General features: G+C 34.6%; 1 pseudogene across 1 annotated transcript; it reads left to right on the top strand.

The window, feature by feature from the left end:
• The first annotated feature begins 7,568 nt into the window (after positions 1–7,568).
• LOC143554430 (E3 ubiquitin-protein ligase WAV3-like) lies at positions 7,569–11,107 on the top strand (annotated as a pseudogene). Its single transcript, XR_013139017.1, has 2 exons — positions 7,569–8,002; positions 9,237–11,107. The product of XR_013139017.1 is annotated as an E3 ubiquitin-protein ligase WAV3-like (transcript).
• The last annotated feature ends 3,213 nt before the right edge of the window (positions 11,108–14,320 follow it).

Consider the following 14,320-nt stretch of genomic DNA (forward strand, 5'->3'; position numbering starts at 1 on the left):
GAGGAAATCACAAACAATGGAGATATCTTGGATTTTTCTTTCCTTGTGGTATTTTACCACCGCTTGGGCTAGGAACGGAACATACTTTTGGCGTAAGTATTTTTGCGATTGAGAACATGACATGAGATTGAGCCTTTTAGGAAACATTTTGCCGTAGACCTTGAGAGTTTTATCGTTGACAAGCAGAATCCGAATGAATTTATCATAACAAACGACTTCGGCACGGTGCAAAGATAACCAATACATGCCAACTATGACATCGAAACTTCCCATTTGCATCGGAATGAGATCGATGGAGAATTTACGCTTACAAAGAGTGAGAGAACAATTACGAAGGACCGAGTTTATGGTGATAGAATTTCCATTGGCGACTTCGACAGAAAAGGGTCGAGAAAGTTTAGTGCGAGGTACGGCAAGAGTAGATTCAAACTTTAATGAAATAAAACTTCTATCGGCACTCGTATCAAATAATATAGAAGCCAAATGCTCGTTCACTAAAAACATACCGTTTACAACATCGTTTGCCACTTGAGCTTGATTAGCATTCATCATAAAAGCTCGTCCTTGGTTACCGGGATTTCCTTGAGGTGCATGAGGTGGTGGAGGAGGAGGTGCTTGGATGGCTTACATGGGTTGGATGAGTGGTGCATTGAGTTGGGGAAGTTGAGGTTGGTAGGTTTGGACTTGGTAGGCTTGGGTTTGATAGTAGGGTATGGTTACGGTTTGGGCTTGGTTTGCAAAAGTGAGTCGTGGGCAATTGTTGCGGAAATAATTTGGGTCACCACAGTTAAAGCAAGCTCGGGGTTGTTGAAGAGGGTTTTGCGGGTAAGGTGCAAAGCGGTTTTGGGTGTTTTGTGGAGTGGTTCTTGGTTTGTTGGGTTGAGTACGTTGTGCAGAACGACATGTGTTATTTAGATGGCCAAAACGGTTACAAATGGTGCAATGGCGACAAGGTAAGTGAGATGGGTGATGAAGTTGACAATTGTTGCATAGTGGAAAAGTACTGGTATAGGGTTTTCGATTTTGTGGGGGAGCTTGGGGTTGTTGTTGCGGTTGCGGTTGAGTAACGGCATAGTTTCGGTGGTTTTGTTTGGGTTTCTTTTTGTTGTTGTGGCGGGAAGAGTTTGAGTAGTTGATGGCTTGAGGTGGTGGGTCAACTTTGGCTTGAGATGCGGGTTCGGTTTTGCTTTTATCACTTTTCTTCTTGATGGTTAGGGTACTCGCCTTAACATGGTTCTCCGATAGCGCACCGGCTAGAGTAATTGCATCCTCAAGGTTCTCGGGTTTGCTACACATGACTGAGTCCCGAATTAGCATGGGTAAACCCCCGATGTATTTGTCGATTTTACGTTCGAGCGGGGTAACCAAATGAGGTACAAGGGTTCTCAATTCATGAAAACGGAGCGAGTAAGCGGAATTATCACCACTTTCTTGTTTCAATTCCCAAAATTTGGATTATGGTTTTTTGCATTATCACCACTTTCTTATTTAAATTTATAAGTTTTTTTTGCATTTAGGATTATGGTTTTTGAATTTTTGGCATAGGTAAACTTGAATTAGATTGTATATATTCGAATTCGAATCAAATTTCGAATTGGGCATATAATACAAATACGAATACGAATCGAATAGTTCAACTTTTAATCGAATACGAATACTGGCAAAAAAAAAATTATTCGGATTATTCGATTCGATTTAACTTGAAAATTCGTTATTGGATTCTACCATTTTATAATTTTATCTGACAAAAACTTAATTGATTTTAATAAACAGCGGATGTGACCTTGTTGTTGATAACAGAACAGTAAAATCTTTCATTGGCCAAATATTATTGGACTTGACAGAGGGCAATTTATATTGTAAGTTTTATTAATATTAAAGTAAATTGTTATTTTGGTCAATGTGATTTAGCTTCTATTACTCATTCGGACAAAAATGTAAATTTAAAACGAATGAACCTATAACATTTCTTTTTGTTACAGATTTTGGCGCCTCAGTCTAACAATCCATCTAAACTATTTAGTAGTTGCATGTGCCCTCTCATGAAGGGCAAAATTGTCTTTTTATATAACCTAAATCCTTGTATGCCATCTCGCTCAAAAAAAAAAAATTGTGGCATTTTGTTCAAATCAAGCAGCAAACAAGACTAAAAATCTTGACAACCCACTATGAATATATAACAATAGCTAACTGAAAATATTTCTGTGGCTGTGGCAAAATTTCTTGAATAAAACAAACGCATTAATGTAGTTTGTAAGTTATTTTTTTTGTTTCCATAACTTTAAGTTCAATTTAGGTAGACATTTAATTGTAGAAGTTAACAATATATATATAAATTTGAAAAAAGTTCATAAATACAAGAAAACTTTAAAAATAGAAAGTTGACTTTAGTGACATGACATTCTAGCGTGATATTAAATGTGTTATGCAGCTAATTTGCTTCTTTATATGAAATTACCGTTTAAGATAAAGTTGATATTGGTTTTGAGTTTTGACCGACTGATTTTCCTCATTTCTTGATTTAGTATTATTGTTTTTCATGTTCGAAAAGCCCCCAAATTAGAACATTAAGTAGAGAATTAGATTATTTATTTAGCAAATCGGATTTTGATAATCCTAACTAAATGCCATTGACCGATAATAATCTCAAATTAGTTTATTACCACTGGTGGTCCCGAATTTAAAAAAATTGGCTCTCAATGGTTTCCTGTTAAAAAAACCGAATGACATTAAGTTTTTTTCGAATTCGAAATCATTTTTAGAGCTTTTGATCGGAAGGCGGAGACAAGTCGATTGATGTAAAATTAGCTCGAAACGATGCTTCAAACAACTTAATTTTTGTTAATTTGAAGCACTAATCAAGCCGTTTGAAGTATCGTTTCGAACTAAGTTTTACATCAATCGACTAGTCTCCTTCCGATCAAAAGCCCTAAAAATCAGTTCGAAATTCAAAAAAAACTTAACGCTATTAGGTTTTTTTTAACGGGGGACCATTGACAGCCATTTTTTTTTTTTATAAATTTGGAAGCACCGATTAAAATAAACTAAGTTAGAATTATTATTGGACAGTAAAGACTTTCAAGAAAGTTGTCTTATAATATAACTAAAAGTTATTTATTCAATATAGGATATACGTACGCATTCCTTAATAATATATTATCTATGATGCTTCGCATGAATGTTTTCGTGTTCATTAATCATTATGCATGGTATGGTCTATGTTTATATACAATTGTGGTGTTACTCTAGTATAACCTTTAGCGTTTATTATGTGACAAAATAATCAATTTTGCGTTATTTAGTAAGTTGAAGGTTTGTGCGTTATTTAGTAAGTTGAAGGTTTGTGTTAGAGGAGTCAAGTTATTCTACAAAAAGGAGACAAAAATAAAAAGAATAAGAAGAATTTGTAGCAAAAAAAAACCCCTAAAAATAATGAAAAATTAATAAAAAAATTATAACTCAAATTTTAATACAAAATCGAAAAATGTAAAAACATAAAAATGTTTTCACCATCTTTCTCGTTCTCAAAAAAAAAAAGCCACTTGAAAATGACACAAGGTTGAGTGAATAAGATCATTGTGTTTTTTGTTTTATCATTGTGTTTTGTGTTTATTTTCGTCATTGATTGTGTCTTTTTTTTTCTTGATATTGTGTTATATTACTCAACATTTTATATTTTGTTCGCCATTTTGTTATATTTTGCGATCTATTGTGCATTATATGGTTTATCATTGTGTTGTTTGTTCATTTTCGACATTGTGTATGTTTTCTCGCCATTGTGTGTTTTCGTCGTTTTTTTTGAACGGGAACGACGGGGGAAATATTTTGTTTTTTTAATTATTTTTTTTTTAAATTTTTTAAAGGTTTTTTTTTACCCACAAATCCTTTTCACACTTCTCAGTTTTGTCTCCTTTGCTTTTTAACTTTACCTGCATTACAGGAATAGACAAAATAAAATAAGAAGTCTCATTGGGTAAATATTTCTTTTATGTTTGTTAAATTTTAAATGTTATGACTTATGAGCAGTCATCATTCCATTCTATTGCACTCCATTCCATTATTATGACATACCAAATCTGTTTTAAATGTCCTTTTGTTTATATTTGGCAACCACATTATTTGCAACCGCGTTATGTAAAAACAAGTCAACAAGCAAATGGAGGAGGAAACCATTATTAGTTTACTCGTATGATTCTTTCAGTCGTTCAACTGATTGTGACTGATGATCAGTTGAATGTGATGGATTGTTAGGTTTTTGATTTGGGGTGTTAACGTGTTAAAGATTTTTGAAATTGGGGTTGAAATGTTAAAGGGTTTTGGTTTTATCGGGGTTGAGAGAGAAAAGAGAGGTGACACCGTTGCAATTACTTGCAAAGAAACAATAAAAGACCAAACTGCCCATCACGTGTTAGTCACATACAATTACTTAACGAGGGATTTGGATGACCGTTAGTCAAAAGGACAAAAAACGAGGTACTTTGCCTTTGAATGGACAGAGAATGAAGTTGAACGTTTTAAAGTATCAGATACATAAATTAGCATGTTTAAATGATAAAAGTTGTAATTTTCTCTAAAATATAAATAAAAGGGAATGGGGGTGCAATCGGGTCAACATGAAAACCCGCGTTGGATCAATTGAATCCGAGGTCACATTTGATATCTCATGATGTTGATCAACGACTTCAACCCTTGCTTCTTTTCATCTATACAAGCCATCAAGTGCGATATGTATTTCTTTTTTAATTGACAAATTCACCTTAAACTACTTCTAAATCACTGCTTTTGTCTATAATGGGACCAATATATTATTTATTATCGTTTAAAGCTTATTAAACTATATTTATATTTTCTTAAATAATTAATTAAATGTTTGCAAAGTTAATTATGTTAAAATACAAACGTGACAACTAGATAATTAAGCGAATATGAAGTCTGATAATAAAAAGTAGTTTCAATAAATATACAAAAACAAAATTAGTTTAGTTAAACTTTTTTTTTAAATGGTAGTTCACATGCTCTTAACAATAAACAAAATTAGTTTAGTTAAAACTCTTTTTTAAAATGGTAGTTCACATGCTCTTAACAATAAACATGTTTTTAAGACTATATGTTAGGGTGATGTTAAAGGAACACCTAAAATTGGGTTTTACTTGATGTACACCCCTTCCTTGTATACAAGCATATAGACAGTATTATTGATGATTCGTTTTATATGGGCGTATAGCCCTATAAATTTTTAAATTCAGTATGATGTTGGTTAGTACTTAGCACAAAGTAAATGGTGTACGTGTAACCATCCGTTAAAAATATTGTTGAATAAATATTTACTATTTATTGTAAAATTTATCATATTTTAAATTTGGAATAAATTTACATTAAGAAGAAAACTTCAAAAATAGTAAGTTGACCAATATTTTAGCGTGGTATTACGTATTATTTGCTTCTTCTTTACAAGGAAAATATTGTTAAGATAAGGTGTCTCTATGTTGGTTTTGAGTGCTTTGACCGACCAATTTTCCTCTTTTCTTGATATAGTATGTTGTATAAGACTTGCTCTTTTTCATGTTCAACATTCTCCCCCAAATAGAAAAAGGTAAAGAATTATATATTATTAAGTTGAGACCGTAAATATTAAGTATTTTCCAGGAAGATGTCTCATAATAAAACTAAAACTTATTCATTCAATATCATAGACATTTCTGAAAAAACAAATTATAACATCTCTTCGTATAGATGTTCAATTGTTCATTATTTACAGATTACGTCTTATAAGGCAAACTTAACATGTCTGAAGAATGATGGTGTTTTTTTTATTATCATATTCGAAAATATTAACGTTTTTTATTATTATATTCAAAAATTTTGTATTGTTAGAATCGTTGCCAGAAATGTGCCTTAAAACGAAAGGTGTAACGCGTATTTCTCTCCTAGAGTATCACATCACTTGAGTTCATTTAAGTAGCATAACCTAATAATAATATCACATGTTGAAGTTGAAAGTGTCTTGGTAAATAAATCCACTAGATCTTGTTTTTCAACAAATTTGTTAAACAATAATATCACATGAAATTTGAATGTACTAATTAATGTGGTCAGTTGTAGGTGGGTTTAATAGTTAATAAAAAAACGAATTTGGTGAACCGGGGAATTGATGTGTCGTTAGTAATTTGTTTGGCGACTGTGAGATCGCATACAGTGTGTGGGTTGCTTTTACGAATGGCTAGATTTACCGTCGATTCAAACTTTTTCTAAATCAGGAATTTTAAATTAGCTTGTTTCATACTTTCCTAGACTCTTTTCTAGCTAGAAGAGAAAGCTTATTCATGGCATTATTCTTACAGCTTGATGGGCCATTTGGAGATACAGGAATGATGCCGTTTTTTCACGGGATAAACGAAGGAAAGATCTCATCATAGATTTTATTACATCAATTACACGTTTTGATGGCTAATTAAGTAATAGAGATCGAACTTGTTATGCTAGCTAGTCAGAGTAAATTAAAAATCTTCTCAATGTTATGTAATTAACTTTTGTCTCGTTTCTAACTTCTTGCTAGTTTTAATATAATTGGCCGTTAAAAAATTAGTTAAACAAAAAAAAGAAAAAGAACAAGTACTTGCAAAAGGGTCTAATAAACCACACAATATTAAATTTCATATGTGAAAAGTCTACTTATATTTATATATGCATGTGTTATGTTGCTGACTTTACCATCACAAAAACAACTTATAAAATTTGGTAGTTTATACACTTGTGGTGCTATGAGTTACTCTATTATAACCTCTAGCATTTAATGTACGTATTAGAAGAATAGATGAAATAAAATATGAAAATACTATTACCTTTAAAGACATATTTATGTTAATGATTTTAATTAGTGGTATCAAATAGTCACAGCTATAAATTAGGTGAAGATTTACTTTTATGTTTCGTAAATTTAAACTAGCATGAATAGTCATGAACTCATGATTCCATTTCACTAGTTTTGAATACCAAATAAAGTGTTTTACTTTTTATTTGAAATAATGTTTTCATTTATAACAAACGCGTTATATGCAATCTTGTTATGTAAGCACAAAGCAACAATGCACACACTTTTAAAACTCAAGTAATCAAGAATTTAGTAATATAGCTAGCATGAATCTCATAATTCATATTTACTGTTAACGAACTTCAATTTCAATTAATCGGTTTGGAAGCTCGGGTATGGTCACGATTAAGGGTAAAAACATAACGCGACTACTAGTTTGTTCGGGCATATTTAGGGACGACAATCTTGACTCAAAGCATTTTAAATTGGTCAACTTGGTTTGCTTTGAAAATTATTTAATTAAAATAGATTGACTTTATTTGTAATCAAAACAAATCTAGATTTTAATTAAGAGAGATAAACTTTATTCTAAAAGATCAACATTTTTAGTCGTCAATATTGCTTTGACTTTTGAACAGTTACTAAGTTAAATTCAATACTTACAAGTTACAATCTTAAAAGTGAATACAATATAATTGTTCATATATTACATGAAAAATTAAATTAAATTGATTTATCTAGTGTCCATCTACTATATAAGTTCATAGCAATTGGTTCCTATGTACACATACCCTAAAATCAACACACAAACCCATACACAATATTTAAGGAAACTATAATCATCATCGTATATCATCAAATCTTCTTCAAGAATGTTTGTTTACACCGATTAGTTTTTCACTTTTTCCGCTTAAGATCTGTCTGTCCATTCTTCTCATCATAATATTATTCTATAAATATAAGATTTGTATATTAATTTGTACCACTGGAATCATGGGAGGTGAAAGTACATGGAGGAAGATGAAGCTCGCTCTTGGGCTTAACACATGCATTGATGTGTTGAAAACATCCGACGACGAAGATGAACCGCTGGCGAGAAGCTCAGGTGTTTGTCGTCGAAAGGCGACCACTCCGACCCCTTCGTCTTCCGGTCTCCTGGTGGACAAATCCGACGTTATGTCGTCGACTGAGGTACTTTCTGCTTTTGCATATAGTTTCACTTTCTTGTTAGTTGTGTATGATATTGTCGTATAGAATTATCGGAGTAAAAGTAGAGTATGAGTAACATTACAATAAAAAAAATACCGCCTATTGGTTAGGTTATTGTTCCACATATATATTTTTAATGTGATTAAGAGATTCTTATTGTGATGATGATAGATCTTTACATGTACAATATTATATGGGTGGGGATGGAGTCATATGTAGATAGTGATGGCTTTTGTTGTTGTGATGTAGTTTTCAAATCTTAATGGTTTGATGGACCCTTTTAAGGTTTATCTTCTTTCATATCAATCTTTATTGGTTTTTGACAACATTTTTTATTTGTTTGATTTTCTGTTAGTATTGATAAAATTAATATATGTTTATAGATGGACAGTTTTACACTTTACTTCCCCTTCTTGAAGGTAACCTGACAAAGGATATTTTTTGGTCAACACTTTAAATTTCACTTACAAAACCTCTCTTTTTTTTCTTTTTCATAGTTGAATAAACACTTTTGACTTTGATTACTTGTGAAGCATGAAAATGAAATTGATAGAAAGTAAGTTTATCTTTGAAAAGAGTATAAATTCTTTAGCTATCTCTTATTGATTCATAATTCTTTTCATACATATGATGATATGCTTTTTTTAATTAATTTGTTGATGGAACATCATTTGCTTATTGATCTTTACTTTAAAATGTTCCTAGTTTTTAATCAGATAGAATAACCTTTAACACTAGTTGGCCACCCGAAAGGCGTTAGGCCAAAGTGATTTGCATCTTGTGTGATCTTGATTTTACCTGATAATCTTTTGACACCATCTAACAAAGTTGTGGTTAAATTTATATAAACCGGTATGTATAGATCGGGTTCTATCTAACTTTCAAAAGATCAATACTTAATTGTATTTTGGAAACAAAATGTTTGATTTGAAATAAAAATAGTGTTACTGCTTCACTTGGCTTCAAACTGATGTTCATTCATGAGATATACAACCTTAACTATGACAGCACTTTATAAAATTTATTCTTAATCATGTTGTAATCGAAAACACAATCGTGTTGAGAGTTTATTAAGGGAGTCTATTAACGATAACATGTCGACAATAAGGATCACCGAAGTATGGCCCATACTATGATGCGCGTCAACTTAAAAACATATGCATTATTATTTTCAAATTCCTAACTTTTAATAAAATAATTTTTCTTTGGATTGCAGCAATTTTGTGCAATATGCTTGATGCCAATGAAGACAACCAGCAGTCACGCAATCTTCACAGCGGAATGCTCACATTCCTTCCATTTCCATTGCATTACATCAAATGTAAAACATGGAAATCGAGCATGTCCCGTCTGTCGAGCAAAATGGAAAGAAATCCCCTTAAAGAATCCCGGTTCTTGTGTGAATTCAAGTTCAAATTCCAATCCATGGTCCCAAGAAGATTACACAATGGTTTTCCCAGTTGGTATGCCAGTACCGCCACATTTAGTACGCCCTAATGCTAACTTATTATACCAAGTTCAAGAACCTCCCATCTTTGATGATGATGATGAACTAGTCGTCCCGGAAGAACAAGAAGACGATATCTTATCTAGTGATTCTGATTTTAATGAAGGAATAGAAATGAAAACATATCCTGAAGTCTCTGCAGTAGCAAGATCAACTTCCTTTGATAATTTTGGCATCTTAATTAATATCAAAGCTCCCGTCATTAAACGAAATCTCAACAATCGTGCGCCGATTGATCTAGTGACCGTGCTTGATATTAGTAGCAGCATGTCGGGTACGAAGATTGCGTTACTAAAACAAGCAATGGGATTTTTAGTACAAAATCTTGGCCCGTGTGACAGACTTTCGGTCATAGCGTTTTCTTCTATAGCTCGTCGCCTTTTCCCTCTTCGTCGTATGACCGAAATTGGGAAACAAGAATCTTTACAACTGATTAACTCGTTGGTTGTTGACCGTGGGACATTTATAGCCGAGGCCCTAAGAAAGGGAGCCCAAGTGATGAACGACCGCAAATTCAAGAATCCCGTTAGTTGTATGATATTGTTGTCGGACGGGCAAGACACGTATTACACTAGTGTCCGCCTGCATAACCCCGGGTTTAAAACTGATTACCAGGCTCTTTTACCGTCTATTCAAGTTAAAAAAGGCGAACCTCACGTACCTATTCACACGTTTGGGTTTGGTGCGAATCATGATGGGTGTGCATTACATTATATAGCCGAGAATTCGGGAGGGATGTTTTCGTTTATAGAAGCGGAGAATGTGATACAAGACGCTTTTGCTCAGTGTATTGGCGGGGTTTTGAGTGTTGTGGTTCAAGAACTGCGAGTTGAAGTCGAGTGTGTTCATCCCGTGTTACAACTTGGGTCTATTAAAGCCGGGAGTTATAAAGCGGGTATGGATGATAATAGAAGATTAGGATATATTGAAGTTGGCGATTTATACGCGGAAGAAGAGAGAAATTTTCTCGTAGAAATGGATATTCCGGGTGAAGAATCAGGTAATGAAATGTCATTGGTGAAATTTAAAGTTACTTATACGGACCCAATAAAGAAAACAATGGTCATGGGTGGTGATAACGAAGATGTGATGATCTCGAGGCCCGAGACAACTTTGGGAGAGCCAAAAGTATCGATAGAAGTTGACCGTCAGAGGAACAGGTTCAGGGCCGCCAAGGCGATAGCCGAGGCTCCGAACAATGGCTGAAAATGGTGAATTAACGTCGGCAGCGTCGTTACTTGAAGAATGCCGAAAAAAGCTGGCGGATTCTGTGTCGGGTGGTGGAGGTGATCGGTTGGTTGTCGGTTTGATGGCTGAACTGAGGGAAATGAAAGAGAGAATGGTGAACCGTAGAATGTATGAGTGTACGGGTCGGGCTTATATGTTGTCCGGGTTGAGCTCACACTCGTGGCAGCGTGCCACGGCTAGGGGTGACTCGACCGAGGTGACGAGCGAGATAACGACTTACCAGACACGGACAATGGTGGATATGATTAACACATCTAATACAATGAGTATTAACCTGAGTCCTTCAACATTAACGGTTAATCCCAGTAACAAAAAAAGTACTTAAATGATATGACAAAGTATCCTTGTTAATTTAAGTTTATGTTTTATATTTGTTCCAATTGGATTTGATGGGTAATATTGTAAGGATATTAATAAGTTTGAATCTTATGAACATTTATTTAATATCAGATAAGTGATAGTTTGTTTTTTAATTTTCAAGATTGACATGTTTGTTCATAACTTCCTAGCACCCTGGTGACTATGTATATATTATAATAAAACTAATTATTCGAGGTTAAGAAAGAGTATTATCTCAATGATACAAGAAAATATGAGATTTGTGGCGACCAAAGAACACAAGGACTGAAGTTTTGGGGGGGGGGGGGGGGGGGCACGTCCATTTGATAGACAAATACGTCCAAAAGAATGCGCGACCGAAGGTACAAGGCAGGACGCCTGCCTGCGAATGCAAGGGTTGTGCAGAGCAAGGCATCAACACTCAACAAGGTGGTGGCACCTATACACTCGGCATCTGCAGAACCACCGGTGTAGATCCGCGTAGTGAACAATAGTACCAACTACTACGAAGAGGTGGGACCCGTGTAAAATGGCATCCATGATCTCCACTATGACAATCACAGAGGAGACCACCGGTCTTACTTCGACACGTGGTCAAGTAACGGGTTTCCACCAGTAGGTACATTCGGCTATAAATATGAGCTCTCATCCAAACAGTAAATTGCCTCCGTTCAGAGTCTCATAATTAAGATACATTCTTTGTGCTTACACTTTATGCACGGAAAGACCTCGATAAAAACGATGATGACTCTTTGTTGAGGTTAAAGCATCTCTCCCTTCTAACCCTTCGCCCACATTCAATTCTACTATTTATTTGTGGTTTCTCATTCTATCTACGAGCAAAGGTTAGCGACCAACCCGGTCTGAACTCGTGTTTCTTCATCTGGCAACGAGGATTCAGAAACCATCAAAATTTTCGGTATGCAAACCTCTTATTCACATACTTAATTTTCAATTTTTGTTGTATAAAATCACTATTAATAGCCCAGTTGCTCCCCTTTTAGGCGCTTCCTCTAGTTAAAGAGTGAATTCAGGAGTTCCAGGCAGGCGATAGGGGCTTCGGGGGGATAACATGAATCGTATAAGCCTGAACCCTATTAGTTATGTGCTTCCCCCTTCAAGAGCTGGGCTACTACCCTAATAAAGTTCTTCCTAGCGTATAGTATTGGGCAGATTGAGTCTTTCTCTAATATAGTACCTAATAGTTAGATTAAGCATTAGGCGCAACTTCGACTATAAAGCATCCCGTTAATATCTTCTCTTTCTGTCTTCAAGCTTCAAGCTTTTGCCTAGGAGCTCGGATTCCAGTCCTATCGTTAGAAGGCAGCATAGTTGGAATTTCTTCCTGCGGCGAATAAAGGAAGAGCTCTCGGTAGTTGCGGTGGAGTAAAAAAATAGATTATTGCTTTCGGAACCGGGAACTGTCTGGTCCTCTCTTATGATAGCATCGTCATCCGCGCAGCCTTTCTTTATCCCTTGCTTTTTACGGCCCTGCTACTAATAGAATAAAAAGACTAAAGTTCCGTTGGGTGCTGCCTTAGTTCGCTAGCTTCGTTGTATGGAATGACCGGACTGACTTCAGGGAAGTTTTTGTGGTAAAAGGAAAAGAGTTGGGCTCTCTACCGAAGCCGTTATTGGGCTTTCCTTTTCACCAGGGAAACTCCCACGAGCTTTAGGGTAACCTCTGTCTTCATGTTCACATCTTTTTCTTACTCTTTCATTGGGCCTTTCGCCTCCCTCGAAGTAAAAACTCTCCAGTGAGACCAGATCAGCCAGAAGCCTTGGTGTGCTAACCAAAGAACCCGCCCCAGCGGACCCAGTTTCCAAAAGATTGAGTGGTCTGCGCATAACACCTCCTGACGGGGCATCTCCTCCATCCTCGTTGGTCCTTCCAAAACCTACTTCTCTTTTATTTCTTTTATTTTCTTCTTTTTCACTCTGGCGCAGCATTGTCCACTGGGGATTAGTAACAAAATAAAGTAACTGGCTGATGGGAGACCTGTTCCACGTCTTAGCTTCGACCTCCCAGTCACAGCACAGACATGCCTGACTGAGAAACAACCAACAGCCTTGTTCCGAGAGTATAAAGAACCCCCTCTAACAAAACAAAGTAGCAAGAAGGATGACTCTCGAAGGCTTGGTCCTTGTACCGAAACAAGGTCCCAGATCAATTTGCTGAAGCCGAAGGCCAATGAGGAAAGGTCCTTGACTTTGCTTGAAGCGGGAAATAAAGTATACTTTGTATACTATGAATAATAGCTCTTCCTAACAAATGGAAGTGTGGAGGAATCGAAAGCTAGAGCTATTAGTCTACAATAGGGCTTTCTATCAATCAATCAATAGTGATATCTCACTTTCAAATGAGATATTAGCAAAGAGGTTTTTGCATACCAATATTGTAGAAGCGTATGGATATATTTTCATTTGGGATGTATAATAATGTTTAATGTTTCTTGACATAGGGATAGTGATCCTCAACTTGTTTTTCATAATACATAGTTACTAGTTAGGTTTGTTACCTAAATTCTCTTAAAAGTTACTAAATTTGTTAAACAATCAATTTGTTAATATTGTTTTGACTTTTGAACAGTTATCAAGTCAAATTCGATAGTTACAAGTTTAAAGTTAATATAATATAACTGCTAATATATTAAATCCATGGAAATGTTAAAATACAAACGGAGACAAAAACGAGAAGTGTGAGAAGGATTTGCGGCCATACAAAAAACCCCTAAAAATTTCAAAAAATTAATAAAAAGATCATAACTCAGAACATAAATAAAAAACAAAAATGTTTCCCTTGTCATTCCCGTAAAAAAAAACGCCGAAAAAACAAAATGCAGAGACAAAAGACACAATGACGAAAATGAACAAAAAGACACAATCATGAGTAAAATATAACACAATGTTGAGTAATATAACACAATATCAAGAAAAAAAGACACAATGTTAAGAAAAAAAGACACAATCAATGATGAAAATAAACAAAAAACATAATAATAAACAAAAAGACACAATGATCTTTTTCTCTCAATATTGTGTTTTTTTAGAACGAGGAAGATGGTGGAAACATTTTTGTGTTTTTACTTTTTTTGTTTTTTTATTAAATTTTGAGTTATAGTTTTTATTTAATTTTTTAAAAAGTTTTTTTTATGTGACTATAAATCCTTTTCATACTTGTTATTTTTATCTCCTAACCGGACCTA

This window comes from Bidens hawaiensis, unplaced genomic scaffold, assembly GCF_021521415.1.
Source record: "Bidens hawaiensis isolate Kalapana, Puna unplaced genomic scaffold, B.hawaiensis_p1.1 tig00017681_1, whole genome shotgun sequence".
Lineage (NCBI taxonomy): Eukaryota > Viridiplantae > Streptophyta > Magnoliopsida > Asterales > Asteraceae > Bidens > Bidens hawaiensis.